Source organism: Cervus canadensis, chromosome 20 (assembly GCF_019320065.1).
Source record: "Cervus canadensis isolate Bull #8, Minnesota chromosome 20, ASM1932006v1, whole genome shotgun sequence".
NCBI classification, from domain to species: Eukaryota; Metazoa; Chordata; class Mammalia; order Artiodactyla; family Cervidae; genus Cervus; species Cervus canadensis.
The window spans coordinates 15230641-15247367 of record NC_057405.1 but is presented as its reverse complement, the minus strand read 5'-3'; positions in this window follow the sequence as shown (position 1 = coordinate 15247367).

Sequence of the window (16727 nt, the reverse complement as noted above, 5' to 3'; positions counted from 1 at the left end):
ATATATTGGAAATTATTTGTACACAAGTATTAAAATTTAAAATGTAAATAATTTTAATCATTTTAAAGTTAATTCATAAATGTAGATATAAATAATCCAGCATTCATTAACTACTTTGAAGGTGTGATACATATAACTTAATTATTTTAATATTAGTTTAACTACTATATGAGTAAAAGTCCCATTTTTTAGTTAAGGGGACTTAGGGAATTAAGTAATTTAAAAACATTCCAAATAAATATTGAAAAGTAATAATATTGTAGGTAAGGAATTAAGTAGAATAAGTTGAGAAATTTGTAATTAATCCATAAGCTCCTCTAGAAAAGATTCCAGTCATGGAAATATGATCAGAATCTCAGTTTAGAAAGATTTTATTACAACATTTAATAAGAATTGAAGTCGAGGAGAAAGCGGTAGAAGACGGATAATTTTCTAGTGAACATGTCTAGATAATTTAGAAGTACCAGGAGTAGGAGTGTAAGGGAAAGGATAGAAGTTCATGATATTTTGCCTACAGACTATACATGACTTGGAATCTGATTAAAATGTAAGATTAGAGGAAATGAGTCAAAAGGCTTGAAGTTTAAATCCACGTCACTAAAAAACAAACAACAACCAAAAAAAAAAAAAAAAAAAAAACAGTGCTGTCATTCATTAAATTCTTGCATAAGATACAGGGATTTTCTTGGGAAGAAAACAGTAAACTTATTTGTGGCTATGTTGATTTTGACATGTGTGGAGGTAAGTATGCTATTGAGAATGTGAACATATGTCAGATCCTAGGCTGGGACTGGGGACTGTGATTCATCACTATAGTAAAAAAGAGAGACAAAGAATGAACACAGTTCCATAGGCAAAGATAATAGTGAAGTAGAATTTTGGGAAAAGCTTAAAGTGATAACACTAATATCTTTCATTTTCTCAAGAAAAAAATATAATAAATTGCACTATGTGTGTGTGTGTGTGTGTGTGTGCATTTATGTTCGTGTGTTTGCCAGAAATGGTAGAGACATAACAGATAACAAGAAAGAAAACTATCAAAGGAGATTTCTGTGGAGGAGAGAGAGAGAACAAGATCAACCAAGAACTGTCTACTCTTTAGACAACTAAGAATTTTCTTTTTTATATTGAAAATAATAAATTTTTATACTGAAAATAATAATAAATGGTAAATATGAGATGAAGAATTTGGGATAAAGAGCATCCTATATCTCTTAAAGGTGTTTAACCTTCTGTGTCTAAAAACTCCATGAACTGACATTTAGTTTTTAGATGAAGATAGAAAACTTTGATTTTGCTGACAGTAAGTGTGCTTTCTCTGTATAAGCAGAGAGATCAAACTTATTAAATAAAGTTCTTAAATTTCTTCCCATCACTTAAGAAAAAAATGCCATTCTTCCAAATTAAAAGGAATAAATTTATTAAAAAAATAAAAGAAGAAGAAAAAAATTAAAAAGATCACACATTGCCAAATTGAAATATTAGTGAATAAAGTCTAAAAGAAATAGAGATGTTTTGTCTTCTCAGAGTAACTGCTGAACAATTCTCTGCATGATGTGTCAAAGCCCCCTGTTAAAAAGATCAAGTGACCCAAGGATATTTGCAGTACAGCTCCTCTCTGCCAATAAAAAACAGATAAATGCATGATACCATTCAGAATAGATTTTAAATATGTATTGAGGTTCATAGGCTTCTATGCAACTTGTATAGAAGATTACTCTGCATCACTTGTGAAAAATGTCACCAGCATATATGTGTGTGTGCGTGTTTTTCGATCTTTGACATATATGGGCTTATTCACTGTTTTCCTACTAGTAATATCACATTTAACGTATTAAATTGCAGCAAGATTTGGAATATATATTTTTACTTAAATTACATGTTAATTTTACTAAAAACCAATGACTAGGTCTCTACTTATCTGTCACTTTTTTCTAATGTTGATCCTATTTTTGCAGCATCTTATCAATGTGATTTTAGGGACTGGCAGAAAGGTCAGTTCAGTTCAGTCAGTCACTCAGTTGTGTCCGACTCTTTGGGACCCCATAGACTGCAGCACACCAGGCCTTCCTGTCCATCACCAACTCCAGGGATTTACTCAAACTCATGTCCATCCAGTCGGTAATGTCATCCAACTATCTCATCCTCTGTTGCCCCTTTCTCCTCCCATCTTCAATCTTTCCCAACATCAGGATCTTTTCAAATGAGTCAGTTCTTCACATCAGGTAGCCAAAGTATTGGAGTTTCAGCTTCAAAATCAATCTTTCCAAAGAATATTCAGGATTGATTTCTTTTAGGATGGACTGGTTGGATCTCCTTGCAGTCCAAGGGACTCTCAAGAGTCTTTTCCAAAACCACAGTTCAAAAGCATCAATTCTTTGATGCTCAGTTTTCTTTATAGTCCAACTATCACATCCATACATGACCACTGGAAAAACCATAGCCCTGACTAGACGGACCTTTATTGGCAACGTAATGTCTCTGCTTTTTGATATGCTGTCTAGGTTGGTCATAACTTTTCTTCCAAGGAGTAAGCATCTTTTAATTTCATGGCTGCAGTCACCATCTGCCGTGATTTTGGAGCACCCCAAAATAAAGCCTCTCACTGTTTCTATTTTTTCCCTATTTCGCATGAAGTGATGGGACTGGATGCCATGACCTTAGTTTTCTGAATGCTGAGTTATAAGCCAACTGTTTCACTCTCCTCTTTCACTTTCATCAAGAGGCTCTTTAGTTCTTCTTTGCATTCTGCCATAAGGGTAGTGCCATCTGCATTTCTAAGGTTATTGGTATTTCTCCTGGCAATCTTGATTCCAGCTGTGCTTCATCCAGTGTGGTATTTCACATGATGTACTCTGCATATAATACAAATTATTTCTGTTAAAAAGTAAAGACATCACTTTGCCAACAAAGGTCCATGTAGTCAAATTATGGCTTTTCCAGTAGCCATGTAAGGATATGAGAGTTGGATCATAAAGAAGACTGAGCACTGAAGAATTGATGCTTTCGAACTGTGGTACTTGAGAAGACTCTCTAGAGTCTCTTAAAATGCAAGGAGATCAAACCAGTCATTCCTAAAGGAAATCAGTTCTAAATATTCATTGGAAAGACTGGCTGAAGCTCCAATACTTTGGCTACCTGATGCAAAGGGCCAGCTTATTGGAAAAGACCCTGATACTGGGGATGATTGAAGGCAAATGGAAAAGAGGTTGGTGAAAGATGAGATGGTTGGATGGCATCACTGATTCAATGGACATAAATTTGAGCAAGCTCTGGGAGATAGTGGAGGACAGAAGAACATGCTTCAGTCCACGGAATCACAAGGAGCTGAATATGACTTTATAATTGGACAACAAAAAATCAGGCATCTTTAAAACTAGCATTGAGATTAATATCACAAAAATTGTTACCTCTGATTGTTTCTGAACTAGTCAGCAAATATCACATTAAGGAGATATCAATTTATTTTTAAAGATCTTTAGGAGAGTGTTTTATTGTGAATAGTGTGAATAGGTATAAGCTTAATTCACTCTAACCATCAGCAAAAGTATTTCCTTGTTAGAGACATTTTCTTGTTAAAGGCAAAAGATATAAACAATGACTTTGCAAACTTCTATTGCTCCTGGAAGGAGTACAGCAAAGTTTCAAATCATTTTGCAATCATGGCACCAGATATTTTATTAAGGACAGAGAATTAAATAATGTATTCAAATAGAAATCGAACTTGTTGCTTCTTAGCATCTGTTCACAAGATGAAGGAATTAGGATTATCATAAATCAATTATACTGTGCTGCCCTATGGTCAACTTATCTTTCATTTGAAATACTTCCCATCAAAAATCATTGTTTCAGTGATTTCTTTGTCTGGGATACCTATAAAATATTTATCAGTTTAGTGGTTGAGATGGGTCTGTAGGAATCTATCAGGATAAAGATATATGTAATAATAATATCCTGAATCTGAAATCCTGCCATTAAAGTTTGGTTTTGCAGAAATGATTGAAACACATGTTTCATATTTCTGATTTATAAAAAGAAGGATGAAATTGATTCTTAAGTTAAAGTGCTATCCCTAATATATCTTTAAGAACAATACTAAACATAAAGATAAAAGCCCTGCAGAAGTCAAATATTTCTCAATTTTAATGTCATATGTCTGTAACTTTTCCTAAATATGAAAGCCTTTCTTTCAACTAACTTTAGAATACTGGCGATATTCCATTTCCCTGTGAGGGCTGCAGGGCAAGCAGAGTAAAGTAAAGAGTTTTAAGTCATTTATCTACTTTTTAGCCATTGGTTCAAGTTCAGTCAGAAAAGCTAATGTTTTTTCTTGTTGTCAGGAAGAGTCACAAAGAGAAATTTAATACTTATAGCTTCTATCTAGTGTGCAGTTAGTGAATTCAAAAACCATGGTACATAAGTTTCAGAAAAGCTATTTAGCTTAGTTGTGTAAGGTCTTGGGAATCCAAAATGATTGTGGAAAGTGAACAGTGAGGAAATAAGCATGGAAATTATATATTTCAGAGGAATTATATTAATATATTTGTGTCATACAATATCTCATCATACAGAATAATGAAAAGTGAATGTCTCTCTGCTATTTCTTTTATGCCTCACTTGAGTATTTGAAATGGCTTGAGGGAGGTTCAGATTCCATTATGCCTAAATTAGAATCCTAGTCTAGGAGAAGAGGAAGAAAGTTTAATTTTCAAAGTCATCATGGCATACAGAATGCATGGCAAGAAAAAAAAAGCAAAGACCTCAGATTGTGTGCTGTTCTTGTTTAGTCACTAAGTTATGTCCGACTCTTTTGAGACCCCATGGACTGCAGCATTCCAGGCTTCCCTGTCTTTCACTACCTCCCCGAGATTGCTCAAACTCAGGTCCATTGAGTCAGTGATGCCATTCAACCATCTCATCCTCTGTCACCCCCTTCTCCTCTTACCCTCAATTTTTCCCAGAATCAGAAACTTTTCCAATAAGTTGGTTCCTTGCATCAGGTAACCAAATTATTGGAGCTTCAATTTCAGCATCAGTCCTTTCAATGAATCTTCAGGGTGAATTTCCTTTAGGATTGACTGATTTGATCTCTTTGCAGTCCAAGGGACTCTTAAGAGTCTTCTCCAACACCACAATCCAAAATCATCAATTCTTTGGCGCTCTGCCTTCTTTATGGTCCAACTCTCACATCCATATATGACTACTGGACAAACCATAGCTCTGGCTGTATGAACCTTTGGCAAAATGATGTCTCTTCTTTTTAATATGTTGTCTAGCTTTATCACAGCTTTTTTACCAAGGAGAAAATGTCATTTAACTTCAAGGCTACAATCACCATCCACAGTGATTTGGGAGTGCAAGAAAATAAAATTTGCCAGCCTTTCCACTTTTTATCAAGCTATTTACCATGAAGTGATGGGACTGGATGCCATGATCTTATAGACAAATGCAAATGAAATCTGGAAGTTTTCCATCTGTGGATGCTATTGCATTACTGCTAAGTAAGAAGATATGTAAAAGGGACATAGACCAGGAAACATAAACAAGGACTTGAGCACCAGTTATAGGGGGAAGATGGTTCAAAAGTAAAATCTAACAAAATTATGTATTAAAAACCTCTCGAAGATAAGGCTACTAAATAGCTTTCCTTCAAAGGACTCTAGACATAACCTAAACACAGAGTAGTTTTATTACTGAACACCATACTTATTTACTTTCTTCTAAGAATTCAAATTCGAACTCAGTGATCAGTGCAAAGAAATAGAGGAAAACAATAGAGTGGGAAAGACTAGATATCTTCAAGAAAATTAGAGATACCAAGGGAATAGTTCATTAAAAGATGGGCATAATAAAGGATAGAAATGGTATGGACCTAACAGAAGCAGAGGAGATTAAGAAGAGGTAGCAAGAACACGTGGAAGAACTATACAAAAAAGATCTTCATGACTCAGATAATCAATATAGTGCGATCACTCATCTAGAGCCAGACATCCTGGAATGCAAAGTCAAGTGGATTTTCAGAAACATCACTATGAACAAAGCTAGTGGAAGTGATGGAATTCCAGTCGAGCTATTTCAAATCCTAAAAGATGATGCTGTGAAAGTGCTGCACTCAATATGCCAGCAAATTTGGAAAACTCAGCAGTGGCCACAGGATTGGAAAAGGTCAGGTTTCATTCCAAACCCGAAGAAAGGCAATGCCAAGGAATATTCAAACTACCACACAATTGCACTTATCTCACACACTGGTAAAGTAATGCTCAAAATTCTCCAAGCCAGGCTTCAACAATAAGTGAGCCATGAACTTCCAGATGTTCAAGCCAGTTTCAGAAAAGGCAAAGGAACCAGAGATCAAATTGCCAGCATCCATTGAATGATAGAAAAAGCAAGAGACTTCCAGAAAAAAAAAAAATCTATTTCTGCTTTATTGACTATGCCAAAGACTTTGACTGTGTAGATCACCACAAACTCTGGAAAATTCTGAAAGAGATGGAATAGCAGACCACCTGACCTGCCTTTTAAGAAATATGTATGCAGGTTAGGAAGCAACAGTTAGAACTGGACATGGAACTATGGACTGGTCCACAAGAGGAAAAGGAATATGTCAAGGCTGTATATTGTCACCCTGCCTATTTAACTTATATGCAGAGTACATCATGAGAAACGCTGGGCTGGATCAAGCACAAGCTGGAATCAAGATTGCTGGGAGAAAAATCAATAACCTCAGATATGCAGATGACACCACCCTTATGGCAGAAGGTCTTTTGATAAAAGTGAAAGAGGAGAATGAAAAAGTTGGCCTATAGCTCAGCATTCAGAAAACTAGGATCATGACATCCTGTCCCATCACTTCATGGCGAATAAAAGGGGCAACAATGGAAACAGTGGCAGAGTTTATTTTCTTGGGCTCCAAAATCACTGCAGATGGTGACAGCAGCCATGAAATTAAAAGATGCTTACTCCTTGGAAGAAAAGTTATGACCGACCTAGACAGCATATCAAAAAGCAGAGACATTACTTTGCTAATAAAGGTTCGTCTAGTCAAGGCTGTGGTTTTTCCAGTGGTCATGTATGGATGTGATAGTTGGACTATAAAGAAAACTGAGCATCAAAGAATTGATCCTTTTGAACTGTGGTGTTGGAGAAGACTCTTGAGAGCCCCTTGGACTACAAGGAGATTCAACCAGTCCATCCTAAAAGAAATCAATCCTGAATACTCATTGGAATATTCATTCATTCATGCTGAAGCTGAAACTCCAATACTTTGGCCACCTGATGCAAAGAAGTGATTCATTGGAAAAGACGCTGATGCTGGGAAAGATTGAAGGCAGGAGGAAAAGGAGACGAAAGAGGATGAGATGGTTGGATGGTGTCACCAACTCAATGGTCATGAGTTTGAGTAGACTCTGGGAATTTGTGATGGGCAGGGAGGCCTGGTGTACTGCAGTCCATGGGGTCACAAAAAGTTGGACACGACTGAAAGACCAAACTAAACTGAACTGAAAAATTCAAGTAAATAATTTTCCTTAATTTGAAGACACAAAATTTCTCATATATATATGTGTATATATATATATATATATATATATATATATATATATATATACACACACACATACATATCAGTATAAATCACAGTGGTGAGGTGTTCTCCTAAATTATTTATATTATTATATTCCTATCAACCTACTGCCCCCAATGCATTTTCCAGGCATGCACCAAGCAATGAAAACATGTATTTTCTAAACACTGGTTATAAAAATGCTAGTATTCGCATTCTTATGTGGTGAACAGCCCCATTTCTGAAGTTATTTGTAAAAAGTTTTCCTTTATGATCATGATGTACATCTGAAAAGCCTTGAGATAGTGTTTGACACATAAATGTCAAATGCAAATTTGCTGTTATTGTCATTACTAAAGTATATAATCTGTTTACAGAATGAGTTAAAAACAATGGATGAATCAGATTGAAGCTCTTTCTTCATACCTAAAAAGAGAGCCCCGCACACTGTTTTCAAAAAAATAGTGTAACCTCTTATTTTCCTCAACCTTCCTCAATGGAAAGAAGTAAACACATTTCTTCAGGTTTAGAACTAAAAACAAGAGTGCATTTGGGAAGTTTCCAGGCCTGAGAGGATGGAGGCAGAGGACTTTTTTTTTTTTTTTTTTTTTTCTGAGAGAGTGAGAAGTAGCAGTCTTGGGTGAATTTTGAGCTTTGACCAAGACTGCCAGGGCCAGAGTCCAGGGCCCCACCTTTACTGACCATTAGGGAAGGAGAACAATGGGATGCTGCTGGTGAAGGAGAGAAACCACTGTGTGTGATAGCCCTGAATATACCTGAGACAGCAGCTTTTGAGAAAGACAGTATAAATCTGAACTCTGAGAACAGAAATGTTGCATCACATCTGAAACATGTACTTATATCAGTGCCCAGTTTAATGGCATCACCAAAACCAAGATTATTGGATGATCTTATGAAAATGAATGAGGGATAATGTCTAAAACAAGCAAGGTTGAATTTCCTGCTGGATGGTCAGCTGGGGGCTCAGAAGACATTAAATTTGGTGTAGAAAAATAAGGGAATATGACATTTATCATGCCCTATATGTTGAAGTCAAATGCTTTTATGCACATATGTAGAGCTATGTGCATAAAAAGTAGCTGCTGCTGCTGCTGCTAAGTCACTTCAGTCGTGTCCGACTCTGTGAGACCCCATAGATAGCAGCCCACCAGGCTGCCCCGTCCCTGGAATTCTCCAGGCAAGAACACTGGAGTGGTTGTCATTTCCTTCTCCAATGCATGAAAGTGAAGAGTGAAAGTGAAGTCGCTCAGTCGTGTCCGACTGTTAGCAACCCCATGGACTGCAACCCACCAGGCTCCTCCGTCCATAGGATTTTCCAGGCAAGAGTACTGGAGTGGGGTGTCATTGCCTTCTCTGAAAAAAGTAGCAAAATGGTCCAATTTAATAGTGCAGCCTGTAAATTTCTGTTGTTATTTTTAATTTTTTATTTCTATTTATTTACTTATTGGCCACCTTGTATTGTCAGAGCAAGAGCATCACTGGAGAAAGGCAGAGAAGACTTCATTCAAGGCTATTGCAATAGGGGAGAGAGACCAGAATTCAGCCTTTCTTCAACAACTCTGAAATCTAGGGCCAGACATTTCTGCACAGCTGGGGAAGGGAAATCCTGGGCTTTATCCAGGAGGAAAGTCAGTTTTCTTCCTGATAGGAGGTAGTTGACTATATGGGGCAGGCACACCCTCCAGTTAAGGACTCTGGCCTCCAAGAGACCAGGAGATGAATCTCTATCTTCCTTGATGATTCTATTTCAAAGGCTAGATCCCAGATCCTTGAAAAAGACATTCCTAGTTATAAAACTGACAAGCTGCTTTAAAAATGTACATCCCTAAGGGTCAAAAGGCTATGGTTTTTCCAGTGGTCATGTATGGATGTGAGAGTTGAACTGTGAAGAAAGCTGAGCACCAAAAAATTGATGCTTTTGAACTGTAGTGTTGGAGAAGACTCTTTAAAGTCTCTTGGACTGCAAGGAGATCCAACCAGTCCATCCTAAAGATTAGTCCTGGGTGTTCATTGGAAGGACTGATGCTGAAGCTGAAACTCCAATACTTTGGCCACCTCATGTGAAAAGTTGACTCATTGGAAAAGACCCTGATGCTGGGAGGGATTGGGGGCAGGAGAAGGGGATGACAGAGAATAAGATGGCTGGATGGCATCACCAACTCGATGGACATGAGTTTGAGCAGATTCCAGGAGTTGGTGATGGACAGGGAGGCCTGGTGTGCTTCGATTCATGGGGTCTCAAAGAGTCGTACACGACTGAGCAACTGAACTGAACTGAACTGAAGGGCCAAAAAAGTTTTAACAAAGGCAAGTTTTCTAAAGTAAGCAAGTAACCTCTCTGGGAAAAGGGAGGCCAGAGTCCCTGAGTCAGGATGAGGTCTGTGTAAAGTTTAGTTCAGTAGCAGTGAATGTTGAAGTTGTCTTGGTCAGTGTGCAGAGTCAAATACCACAAAATTAAATAACACTTTGTGAATTTACTTCAGCATAAGTATCATTTATTCCTATTAGTTTGCAATCCTGATTTTGAAGGTGTTCTTTTTTTTTTTTTTTTTTGAAGGTGTTCTTTTACTCCTACTCTCAGCATTCTGAAAGAGGGTGTAACCAGGATACAAGATGTATTTTTAAAAAAATTACGTATACCTTAGAAATCCCTAGGACCAATTGACCAAGGCTCTTCAGAGAACTGCATTTATTTAAGTAAAGACCAGTGCTCAGACTTAATTAAAAAGGAATTGCAATCCTTAATTGTGTCTCTAAAAGAACAGTAAGGGAGATCCATTTCATTACACACAAAATCACATCTCAAAAAAATTTTTTTTTCTCCTCCTCCCCAGTTCTTTCTCTCATTGTAATCGAACAGAATCCTTCAGTCTATGAATTCCACATACCCCCAGGCTTTCTCCCTCTTTTCTCATATTTCTGCCTCTGAAATCTTGTCTCTCTTTAATACTGAATGATAAATTTCCTGCTTTTCAGATAAAGAAAATATTCTCTACAAATTATACCTATTCAGGCTTCTTAAGTCCCTTTGCAACTTGTAGAATCTCAGACTAATCTGTTAAATAAAATCAGATTGCTACATAGGCAATGAAGTGAAATGAAGTAAAAGTCACTCAGCTGTGTCCAACTCTTTGCAATCCCATGGAATATAGTGTCCATGGACTCCTCCAGAATCCACCAGAATACTGGAATGAGTATTGATTTCTTCTTTGATTTGTTGGTTATTCAGAAGCATGTTATTTAGCCTCCATATCTTGGAATTTTTAATAGTTTTTTTTCCTATAATTGAGATCTAATCTTACTGCAATGTGGTCAGAAAAGATGACTGGAATGATTTCAATTTTTTTTGAATTTACCAAGGCTAGGTTTATGGATGTGATCTATTCTGGAGAAGGTTCCATGTGCACTTGAGAAAAAGGTGAAATTGATTGTTTTGGGGTGAAATGTCCTATAGATATCAATTAGGTCTAGCTGGACCATTGTGTCATTTAGGGATGGGATGGGGAGGGAGGCGGGAAAGGGGATCGGGATGGGGAACACATGTAAATCCATGGCTGATTCATGTCAATGAATGGCAAAAACCACTACAATATTGTAAAGTAATTAGCCTCCAGCTAACAAAGATAAATGAAAAAAAAAATAAAAAAATAATAGTTAATAAAACCATATTTGTTTAACATTTAAAAAAAATTAAAAAAAATTTAAAAAGACAGCCTACTAAATGGGAGACAATCTTTACATATTTTAAATAATGTTGTTTAATTTTAAATAATGTTAAATATGTTAAATAAATGATGTTAAATATGTTAAAATGTTATATATATAATATATATATTTTTATTTATATCATATATATTTTATATATATTTATATATATTATATATTATATATATAAAATGTTAAATATGTTAAATAAATAATGTTAAATATGTTAAATAAATTTAAACATATAAAATCACATATCTGATTTTCTTATAGTTGAGCAAAACATTATGTCTTTTTTTTTTTAATTCCAATTAATAATTTACATCCTATTTTTCAAGGGTATATGATTCAGTAATATTCAATTTAAAATGTCTATATAAAGCTATAACATTGATAGGCATGACATTTAAATGTAAATTCCTTTTCAGTAAGCTAAATTTTCTCTATCTTTATCTAGACATTTAGAACATAACAAACACATAAATTAAAGTAGAAGTACCCTTATCATTTTATATCTTTTACCCATACGCTATGTCTTATGATAAAATTTTCAAGTTTTATTTTTGCTTTCAATATGGGAAACAGTGGCTATAAAATATCCATTTCAGATTTATTTTTTAAATGTCATACTCAAATGTGAGTTTATTATATCTTTAACAGTTTCCTCCAATGAGTAAATTTCTGGTGTAAAATTTCCTAAAGTGTGTATATATATTCTAAAAAATTCTAAAAATATATATGTTTTTTTAAGGATTTTTTTTCATTTTTATCATACATATTATGTTAACATATTTATTTATTTTTTAGAGTTGATTTTTTTTTAATTATAAGAAATAGCATAAGTTTGTTTTTCCAGTAGGCCAGGACTATCCCAGGAGAGTAACTGTTAAAGAGAACTTTAAAGATATTTGGAAACAAGTTCTTGTTCAACAACAACTAAAAATATATATTATCATTTCTCTTCTAATTATTTCAATTTCTAGGTACCAGGCTGAATTACCTAGACAATTTACTTAAGTAAAGGATATATTTCAGTCTTCTTCTCTTTCCATTGACTCCTTGAAGAAGATATTATTAGTGTAATCTGAGGTGACAAAAATATAAATACTTGGCAAAATATCTTCCACACTCAAGTGTCAGATTGACTGAAATTCTTCCTCAAAGATTATTCTCTTTCAATAAATAAGGGAAATCCTTTCTCAAGGGCAAAGTTGGAGTTATAGGACTCTCAGAGAAAGGAAGCCAATAGTTATACTTTAGTTTATCTATGTCCCTACGAGACAGATTGGACCTTCTCAAATCCTTGTGTTCTGATAACAGGTTTTGATCACTTTTTCTCTTCAATTCCTTAATCAGTTCCAAACCCTCCTGCTTCTGATGCTCCAGCTCTGGGTGGGGGGAGTCCCTTGCTCTATTCATACTTGTCAACTTTCTTCAGCACTGACCTGGCCTCACCTTTCCTTGAAGTCTGATTTGTTAATCCTGCACTGGGTCACCTGACTATACTGTCTCTGTTACTTAGCTGTAATCTTACTTAAAACTTGTTCATTTATCAATAAAACATTGATACAAGTATTTTATTTGTTATTTTTAATTTTTAAAATTAAACACAACAATGTTGTATTGGTTTCAGGTGCACACAAAGTGATTTAGTTACACATATTGTTGTCCAGTTGCTAAGTCATGTCTGATTCTTTGCAACTCCATGGACCCCAGAACACCAGGCTTCCCTGTCCTTCACTATCTCCTGGAGTTTGCTCAAACTCATGTCCATTGAATCAGTGATGCCATCCTGCCATCTCATCCTCTGCTTCCCCTGTCTCTTCCTACCATCTGTTCCAGTATCAGAGTCTTTTCCAATGAGTTGGCTCTTTGCATCAGGCCAAGGTACTGGAGTTTCAGCATCAGTACCAAGAGATATAGGGTTGATTTCTTTAGGATTGACTAGTTTGATTTCCTTGCAGTCCAAGGGACTCTCAAGAGTCTTCTCCAGCACCACAGTTTGAAAGCATCAATTCTTTGGTGCTCAGCCTTCTTTATAGTCCACTTCTCATATCCATACATGACTTTTGGGAAAACCATAGCTTTGAATACATGGGTCTTTGTCAGCAAAGTGCTATTTCTGCTTTTTAATATGCTGCCTAGGTTTTTCATAGCTTTCCTTCCAAGGAGCAACCATCTTTTAATTTCATGGCTTCAGTTACCATCATAGTGATTTTGGAGCCCAATAAAATAAAATCTCTCACTGTTTCCACTTTTCTCCATCTACTTGCCATGAAGTGATAAGACCAGAGGACATGGTCTTAGTTTTTGAAATGTTGAGTTTTAAGCCAGTGTTTTTCACTCCCCTCTTTGACCCTCATCAAGAAGCTCTCTGGTTCTTCTTTGCTTTCTGCCATTAAGTGGTATCATCTGAATATCTGAGCTTATTGATATTTCTCCTGGAAATCTTGAATCTACTTTGTGATTCATGCAGCCCAGCATTTCCCATGATGTGCTCTGCATTAAGTTAAATAAGCAGGTGACAATATACAGCCTTGATGCATTCCTTTCCCAATTTCAGCCATTAATCCTGAATTAACTGAAGTTGAATGGTTCTATGAAGACCTACAAGTCCTTTATAAATAATACCAAAAAAAGATGTCCTTCTCATCACAGGGAGTTGGAATGCAAAATAGGAAGTCAAGAGAATCCTGGAGTATCAGGCAAGTTTGGCCTTGGAGTACAAAATGAAGGAGGGCAAAGGCCAACAGTGTTTTGTCACGAGAACACACTGGTAATAGCAAACACCCCTCCCCATTTTTGTTTTTTGTTTTTTTGAACAACATAAGAGATAATTCTAAACATAGACGTCACCAGATGGCCAATATCAAAATCAGGTTGACTTTTAATACAATCCTCACAGTCAAAGATGGAGAAGCTCTATACAGTAGAGCAAAACAAACCTGGAAGTGACTGTGGCTCAGATCATGAGTTCCTTATTGCAAAACTCAGGCTTAAATTCAAGAAAGTAGGGAAATTCACTAGGCCATTCAGGTATGACCTAAATAAAATCCCTTGTGACTATATAGCTCTACATGCAACTCAGTCAGTTCAGTTGTTCTGTCATGTCTGACTCTTTGCGACCTCATGGACTGCAGCATGCCAGACTTCCCTGTTCATCACCAACTCCCAGAGCTTGCTCAAACTCATGTCCATTGTGTCAGTGATGCCATCCAACCATCTCATCCTCTGTCATTCCCTTCTCCTCCTGCCTTCAATCTTTCCCAGCATCAGGGTCTTTTCAAATTAGTCGGTTCCTCACATCAGGTGACAGAGGTACTGGAGTTTCAGCTTAAGCATCAGTCTTTCCAATGAATATTCAGGATTGATTTCCTTTAAGATTGACTGGTTGGATCTCCTTGCAGTCCAAGAGACTCTCAAGGGTCTTCTCCAACAACACAGTCCAAAAGCATCAATTATATATATTTCCAACATATCCAACTCCAACTATTTGTGTCCAGTCTTGTCTGACCCTTTACAACCCAAAGGACTGTAGCTCACCAGGCTCAGTCCATTGTCCACGGGATTTTCCAGGCAAGAATACTCGAGTGGATACTATTTCTTCCTCCAGGGCATCTTCTTGGCTCAGGGATTAAATTCGTGTCTTTTGTGCCTCCAGCATTGGCATGCAAATTCTTTACCACTGTGCCACCTAAGAAGCCACATGTGTATGGCTTTTGTGGGTATTTCAATTCAATTCTTAATAATAATACTCATAGCAAAGAAAATATCATAATAATAATATGATAATCTATTTCTTAATAATAGTAAGGAAAATAGCATATATAGAGATATAATTTATACACGCTCCTATGGCATGCTATAACTGTGATAGGTATTTAATATAAATTGCTGCAATTATCTTTATAATCTTTCTATCAAGTAGCTATTATTATGTTCTCTAGTAGCTGAGAAAATTAAATTAAGAGAATATAAATAAGTTGCCCTAAAATCATGCAGTTGTGTAGAAATGGAAGCAAGTATATGTAAAATAAAACTTCAGATTGTACTTTTGATGCCTTTATACATTCCACATCCAAATGTCTTTACATATTATATTTTGAAATAGATACATAGAAGACAATGGAATAAGCATAGCCAATAATTCCATTTAATATGAATCTTAAATTCATAGGGAAACAACTATTGCAGATTTTTCAACATGAAAAGTTTTCTTATAATACTTGTAGTGTTTTACAGTTAGTATTTCTTAAGTCATGGTTCTAAAGAATATCAACATTATGTCTATGTTCAGCTATCCATTGGCTTAAGAATTCTTTTTAAACATGTAATCTAAATTTTCACCATAATGCACTCAATGTTTGTCTTCTCTTTGAATTTTACAGCATTTTATTATTAATCTAGCAGCCATCATTGCTAAGCTACACACACAATATCTAATCTGTGGTTTTCTAGATACATACCGGGAACATTTTAAAACCACTGATTCTTTCCTATAAGGTAAATATTTGTAATAAATCTTAGTATGTTTAAGAATATGTTAACCTGAATATACTCTTCCACATAGGGACAAAACATCTACAGAAGCAGCTGTCTGATATGAGGTGCCCACTGATATTAGGTACCCACTCTCTCCTGGAGACTGCAAGAAAGGGATACTAACTGTATGGCTGCATCCTTGGGGAAAAAAAAAAAAAGAAAAATTCTGATTCATGAAATTGGCAAAGACTGCAATAAAGTTCCAATCTCTTTTGGACAGATAATGAATTTACAGTTACAGTTTGATGCTGTGAAGAAAAAGAGGATAGAGCCTGGAATAGTGAAGAAGACTGTTTAAAGTGTAATTAAGCTGAGGGAACAATAAGGGTATCTAGGTCAAAGTCAGCAAAATAAGGTAAAAAATAATAATAATTCAACTCAGGAAACAGAATTCACTCTAGGTTTTTAAGTAAAAGGGGCCTTAATAACTGAGAGTAAGATGCTACAAATTTATTAGAAGGAAGGACTATAGGAGTAACTTTGAGAACCACAGATGTGACCCTCTAGGAGAGTACATTTGTTGTCCATTTGTAATAAGATAACCAGATAATTAAAAATGCTGTTTGTTGGTTAAAATTAATAAGCAAAAAGTTTTCATTAGGAATTCAGAAAAAGTGACCAAATCATTATGATGTTAAACTTGAACTCTTTTGATATATGACATATGGTAAAAATAAATAAATGTTTACAGAATGAATGCTGTCAAATAAGGCAGGTGTTAAACAAAGAGGATTTTATATGTCAAATTGTAATAAAAGTAAAAAACAAACTAAATTTTAAGATTATGATAAATACTTCAAAATACATAATTAGAAACACTGACCAATTTTAGCACTACCATTCTCTGCTATAAAATAGAAGTTATAATAGTTTATTAATGAAAAAAAAGTCACTATTT